At 38.3% G+C, this 7,287-nt stretch overlaps 1 pseudogene; it reads right to left on the reverse strand.

The window, feature by feature from the left end:
- Nucleotides 1–4,900: 4,900 nt before the first annotated feature.
- LOC100405568 (E3 ubiquitin-protein ligase FANCL pseudogene) lies at nt 4,901–6,537 on the reverse strand (annotated as a pseudogene).
- Nucleotides 6,538–7,287: the final 750 nt, after the last annotated feature.

Here is a 7,287-nt window from a genome sequence, read left to right on the forward strand (position 1 = left end):
AGGATACATAAAATCTTTTAGAAACAAGAATTGCTAAGAGATTTTCTCACCAGCCTGTCTTATAAGAACTCCTGAAGGAAGCACTAAACATGAAAAGGAACAGCCAGTACCAGTCACTGCCAAAAACATACCAAATTATAAAAAACATTGATGTTATAAAGAAACTGCATCAATTAACAGGCAAAACAACCAGATAGCATCATAATGGCAGGATCAAATTCACACATATCAATATTAACCTTAAATGTAAATGAGATAAGTGCCCCAATTAAGAGACACAGACTGGCAAACTGGATAAAGACTCAAGACCTATCAGTGTGCTGTATTCAAGAGACTCATCTCACATGCAAAGGCACATATAGGCTCAAAATAAAGGGATGGAAGAAGATTTACCAAGAAAATGGAGAGAAAAAAAAAAGCAGGGGTTGCCATCCTAGTCTCTGATAAAACAGACTTTAAACCAACAAAGATCAAAAGAGACGAAGAAGGGCATTACATAATGGTAAAGAGATAAATGCAACAAGAAGAGTTAACTATCCTAAATATATATTATATATGCACCCAATACAGGAGCACCAAGATACATAAAGCAAGTTCTTAACGACCTACAAAGTGACTTAGACTCCCACACAATAATAATGGGAGACTTTAACACTCCACTCTCAATATTAGACAGACCAACAAAACAGAAAATTAACAAGGATATCTAAGACTTGAACTCAGATCTGGACCAAGCAGACCTAATAGACATCTACAGAACTCTCCACCCCAAATCCACAGAATATACATTCTTCTCAGCACCACATCACACTTATTATAAAATTGACCACGTAACTGAAAGTAAAACACTCCTCAGCAAATGTAAAAGAACAGAAACCATAAAAAACAGTCCCTCAGACCACAGTGCAATCAAATTACAACTCAGGATTAAGAAACTCACTCAAGGCCGGGCACGGTGGCTCAAGCCTGTAATCCCAGCACTTTGGGAGGCCGAGGCAGGTGGATCATGAGGTCAAGAGATTGAGACCATCCTGGTCAACATGGTGAAACCCCGTCTGTACTAAAAATACAAAAAATTAGCTGGGCATGGTGGCACGCACCTGTCATCACAGCTACTCAGGAGGCTGAGGCAGAAGAATTGCCTGAACCCAGGAGGTGGAGGTTGCAGTGAGCCGAGATTGTGCCACTGCACTCCAGCCTGTGTAATAAGAGAGAAACTCCGTCTCAAAAAAAAAAAAAAAAAAAAAGAAAAGTAACTCACTCAAAACCACACAACTATATGGAAACTGAACAACCTGCTCCTGAATGACTACTGGATAAATAATGAAATGAAGGCAGAAATAAAGATGTTATTTGAAACCAATGAGAATGAAGACAGAATGTATGAGAATCTCTGGGACACACTTAAAGCTGTGAGTAGAGGAAAATTTATAGCAATAAATGCCCACAAGAAAAAGGAGAAAAGATCTAAAATTGACACCCTAACATCATGATTAAAGAAAAAAACTAGAAGAGAAAGAACAAACAAATTCAAAAGCTAGCAGATGACAAGAAATAACTAAGATCAGAGCAGAACTTGATTTAGAGAACTCTGATTTAGAGTTTAGAAACCTTCAGAAAATCAATGAATCCAGACCTGGTTTTTTAAAAAAGATCAACAAAATAGAGACCACTAGCCAGTCTAATAAAGAAGCAAAGGGAGAAGAATCAAATAGATGCAATAAAAAATGATAAAGGGGATATCACTACCAATCCTGCAGAAATACAAACTACCATCGGAGAATACTATAAACACCCCTATGCAAATAAACCAGAAAATCTAGAACAAATGGATAAATTCCTGGACACTTACACCCTCCTAAGACTAAATCAGGAAGAAGTCAAATCCCTGAATAGACAAATAACAAAGTCTGAAATTGAGGCAGCAATTAATACTCTACCAACCAAAAAAAGTCCAGGATCGGATGGGTTCACAGCCAAATTCTACCAGAGGTACAAAGAGGAGCTGGTACCATTTCTTCTGAAACTATTCCAAACAATACAAAAGGAGAGAAATCTCCCTAACTCATTTTATGAGACCAACATCACCCTAACTCATTTTATGAGATCAACATCTCCCTAACTCATTTTATGAGATCAACATCTCCCTAACTCATTTTATGAGATCAACATCACCCTGATACCAAAACCTGGCAGAGACACAACTAAAAACGAAAATTTCAGGCCAATGTCCATGATGAACATTGATGCAAAAATCCTCAATAAAATACTGGCAAACCAAATCCAACAACACATCAAAAAGCTTATCATAATGATCAACTCAGCTTCATCCCTGGGATGCAAGGCTGGTTCAATATATGCAAATCTAAAAACATAATCCATCACATAAACAGAACCAAAGGCAAAAACCACATGATTATCTCAACAGATGCAGAAAGGCCTTCAATAAAATTCAACAGCCGTTTATGCTAAAAGCTCTCAATAAACTAGCTATCGATGGAAAATATCTCGATATAATAAGAACTATTTATGACAAACCCACAGCCAATATCATACTGAATGGGCAAAAACTGGAAACATTCCCTTTGAAAACTGGCACAAGACAAGGATGCCGTCTCTCACCACTCCTATTTAACATGGTATTGGAAGTTCTGGCCAGGGCAATTAGGCAAAAAAAAGAAATAAAGGGTATTCAATTAGGAAAAGAGGAAGTCAAATTATCTCTATTTGCAGATGAATGATTGTACATTTAGAAGACCCCATTGTCTCAGCCCAAAATCTCCTGAAACTGATAAGCAACTTCAGCAAAGACTCAGGATACAAAATCAATGTGCAAAAATCACAAGCATTCCTATACACCAGTAATAGACAAACCGAAGAGTCAAACCAACAACGAACTGCCATTCACAATTGCTACAAAGAGAATAAAATATCTAGGAATACAACTAACAAGGAATGTAAAGGACCTCTTCAAGGGGAACTACAAACCACTGCTCAAAGAAATAAGAAAGGACACAAACAGATGGAAAAACATTTCATGCTCATGGTTAGGAAGAATCAATATCATGAAAATGGCCATACTGCCCAAAGTAATTTATAGATTCAATGCTATCCTCATCAAGCTACCATTGACTTTCTTCACAGAATTGGAAAAAAACCACCTTAAAATTTACATGGAACCAAAAAGAGCCCACATAGCAAAGACAATCCTAAGCAAACAAAACAAAACAACAACAACAAAGAAAAAACAAAGTTGGAGGCATCACGCTACCTGACTTCAAACTACACTACAAGACTACAGTAATCAAAATAGCATGGTACTGGTACCAAAACAGAGATATAGACCAATGGAACAGAACAGAGACCTCAGAATTAATGCCACGCATCTAAAACCATCTGATCTTTGACAAACCTGACAAAAACAAGCAATGGGGAAAGGATTCCCTATTTAATAAATTGTGCTGGGAAAACAGGCTAGCCATATGCAGAAAGCTGAAACTGGATCCCTTCCTTACACAAAAATGCACTCCAGATGGATTAAAGATTTAAACATAAGACCTAAAACCATAGAAACTCTAGAAGAAAACTTAGGCAATACCATGCATGCCATAGGCATAGGGAAGGACTTCATGACTAAAACACCAAAAGCAATGGTGACAAAAGCCAAAATAGACAAATGGGATCTAATTAAACTCCCAAGCTTCTGCACAGCAAAAGATATTTTCATAGGAGTGAACCGGCAACCAACAGAATGGGAAAAGTTTTTGCAATGTACCCATCTGACAAAGGGCTAACATCCAGAATCTATAAAGAACTTAAACAAATCTACAAGAAAGATACAAACAAATCCAGAAAAAAGTGGGCAAAGGATATAAACAGACACTTCTCAAAAGGGGACATTTATGCAGCCAACAAACATATTTTAAAGAGCTCATAACTGGTCATTAGAGAAATGCAAAGCAAAACCACATCGAGATACCATCTCACACCAGTTAGATGGCAATCATTAAAAAATCAGAAGACAACAGATACTGGAGAGGATGTGGAGAAATAGGAACACTTTTACACTGTTGGTGGGAGCGTAAATTAGTTCAACCATTGTGGAAGACAGTGTGGCGATTCCTCAAGGATCTAGAACTAGTAATACCTTTTGACCCAGCAATCCCAGTATATACCCGAAGGATTATAAATCTATTATAAAGACACATGAACACGTATATTTATTGCAGCACTGTTCATAATAGCAAAGACCTGGAACCAACCCAGATGCCCATCGATGATAAGCTGGACAAAGAAAATGTGGCACATATATACCATGGAATACAATGATGGCAACCATAAAAAACGATGAGTTCATGTCCTTTGCAGGGACATGGATGAAGCTGGAAACCATCATTCTCAGCAAACTGACACAAGAACAGAAAACCAAACACTGCATGTTCTCACTCATAAGTGGGTGTTGAACAACGAGAACACATGGACTCAGGGAGGGGAATATCACACACTGGGGTCTGTCAGGGTGTGTGGGTTAGGGGAGGGATAGCAGTGGGGTCGGGGGCTGGGGAGTGGGGCGCTAGGGGAGAGATAGTGTTAGGAGAAATACCTAATGTGGATGACTGGGTGATGGATGCAGCCAACCACCATGGCACCTGTATACCTGTGCAACAAACCTGCACATTCTGCACATGTACTCCAGAGCTTTAAGTACAATAAAAAAAAAAGAAAAAACAATTATTCTACAAGTTTTTTTCTACTTTAAAATTTTTTTATTTTTACTTTTTTTTAAACAAACTATATATGTATTTTTTCCATAGGAAAACACAAGAGAAGACAAAAATATCAGATCTCAAGAACTTTTGAATGAAATAAGCAGTTTCCTGCAAAAATGCAGCTACAGACAATTCCCAAACTCATTTTATGAACCTCATCAAGATTTTAGCAGTCGAGATATATTCAAGAAGTCAAGATCTTCATCTTGGTATTATAAATACACTTCCATAGTCAGTCCAGGTATCACAGACTTAGAAAGTTCCACAGGAGTTTGGTCTACAATTTCCCAGTTTACTCTTAGTGAAGAGATAAAGGCAGACATTTATTACTATGGCATCATAATACCTGTCCTTTTGATGTTAGTATGTCTTGCTTGACATTTTCTCTGAAGATATTGAAAGTCCTTTTGATAATTTTTTAAGTTTCCAGCTCTTCACAAAATGGTACCTCCTTATTTCAGTGTTTCTTCCCAGACATTTTTAAGGTAATTGGCTTACTACAATATGGACATTCACCATATGATGTTAAAACTTTGTCTGCTAGTTGCTAGTCCTCTCAGCCACTCCTATAAGCACATTTGATGGAAAGTTGTCCACACTGGGAATTTCGCACACCATCAGGAATGGCACCATCAAGTTGATAAGCATAACAAATCCCACAATCCACAGTAAAATCAGATTTTTCCAGGATAGCACGAGCTGGAAAATCAATTTCTAAAACATCTTTCAAATGTTGTAACACACCATTTTCTGGATCCCACAAGTGTATGTTCCTGCTCAGCTTAATTCCCAGAGGTTTTACCAGATGGTCAGCTCCAAGAAAGAAGCACTCAGGAAGCATAGTAGGATGCTTCGGGTCTACCTCTGTATTTATGGAAACATGTGCTGTTGCACTCCGTGGAGGTTTTTCTGGCTCAAGTACCCAGGTCTTCTCATCGATTTCATCCATAACATCCCAGGATGCCTTTAGTGATTCCAGTGCTGCCAAAAACTGACTGTAAATGCTTATTAAGGAGCTCTGAGGAGAATTTACCTGAGGTGTCCAGGAAGCAGAACATGAAACAGGAAAATCCGCAAAACAATCTGGTGATTCTGCAGGATGCTTTGCCTTCAACTTGAGGGTGATTAAATCTCTCTACCAGAAGCATCTTCTGCTTTTAACTTGATGGTATTGAAGGAAGTATCCACATATACAAGATTATCCCAACCAAGAGTTCCGATCTCTTCGATAAGGCTTGGGTAGAACTGGGGAGGAGGAGGTAGTGCATATAGTTCTTGCCTAGTCTTCAAAGCAACTTCCAAAAGCATCTTCAACTCCGTCATAAAGCTCATTGCTGCATCCTCTGTTGTACTATTTGATGGTATCCATTAAGTATTGATCTCGGCTGCCACCTGCATAATAATCTTGCATTCTTCAGTTGTAAATCTTCAGACAACACTATGCTAAGATGGAAGTCTCTTCCCTGAGCTGACGTGAATCCCTCATACACGGTTTTCGACCTGTGCTGGGGCAGAAGCAGCAGGAACTGGCACAACAGGCTCGCATCCATCACTGCCATGGCTCGAGGTCCGAGAAGCTGAGAAGCTCTAGGCCGGCCTTTTACTTTTCAAACTTTTGTTAAAAACTAAGACACAGACATATCTTGTCCCAGTGGGGGGTCTTCAGGGCATGTAGCTGTCATCTGGAATACCAATGCCTTCTTCTGAAACATCTCCTGAAGGACCTGCCTGAAGCTCTTTTACAGTTACCTTTTCTCATAAGCAAAAGGAGTACATTCTAAAATAACAATAAAAAGCATAATATAGTAAATATATATAAGGTGGTAAGATAGTCATTTGTTACCATTGTCAAGTATTATGTACTGTACATAATTGTATGTGCTATGCTTTTACATGACACAATGTGGGAGATTTGTTTACACCATTGCCCCCCCAAACATGGTGAGTAATGGGTTGTGCTACGACATCACAGATGATAGAAATTCTTCAACCCCACTATAATCTTATGGGACCGCTATCCTAAATGCAGTCTGTCATTGACTGAAACTATGTGGTGCATCACTATATATTGGGGATAATAATAGCATCTACCTTGTAATACTCTTGTTAGGATTGAGTGGTATAGAGCCTATATGAGTACACAAAGGCATACCAAGTGATATAATGGACTTTGGAGACTCAGAAGTGGGAGGTTGGGAGAGGGGCTCTGGACAGAAAAACCACGCATTAGGTACAGTGTCCACTACTTGGATGACCAGTGCAGTAAAATCTTAGAATCCACCACTGTATAACTCACCCATGTCACAAAAACCACTTGTAAACCAAAAATTGAAATAAAAATTAAAAAATATAAAGTACTTAGCATGAAGCCTAGTACATGGTACAGGCATTATAAATATTAACTATTATTTATGTTCGTAAATATGGATAATTAACTTTACCAATCTATGGTTCTTATAAGTGCCATTTTAGTTACTTTTTCAGATTTGTTGCGGAATTCTGGAAACTGAGATAAATA

The sequence above is a fragment of the Callithrix jacchus genome, chromosome 18, assembly GCF_049354715.1.
Source record: "Callithrix jacchus isolate 240 chromosome 18, calJac240_pri, whole genome shotgun sequence".
NCBI lineage: Eukaryota > Metazoa > Chordata > Mammalia > Primates > Cebidae > Callithrix > Callithrix jacchus.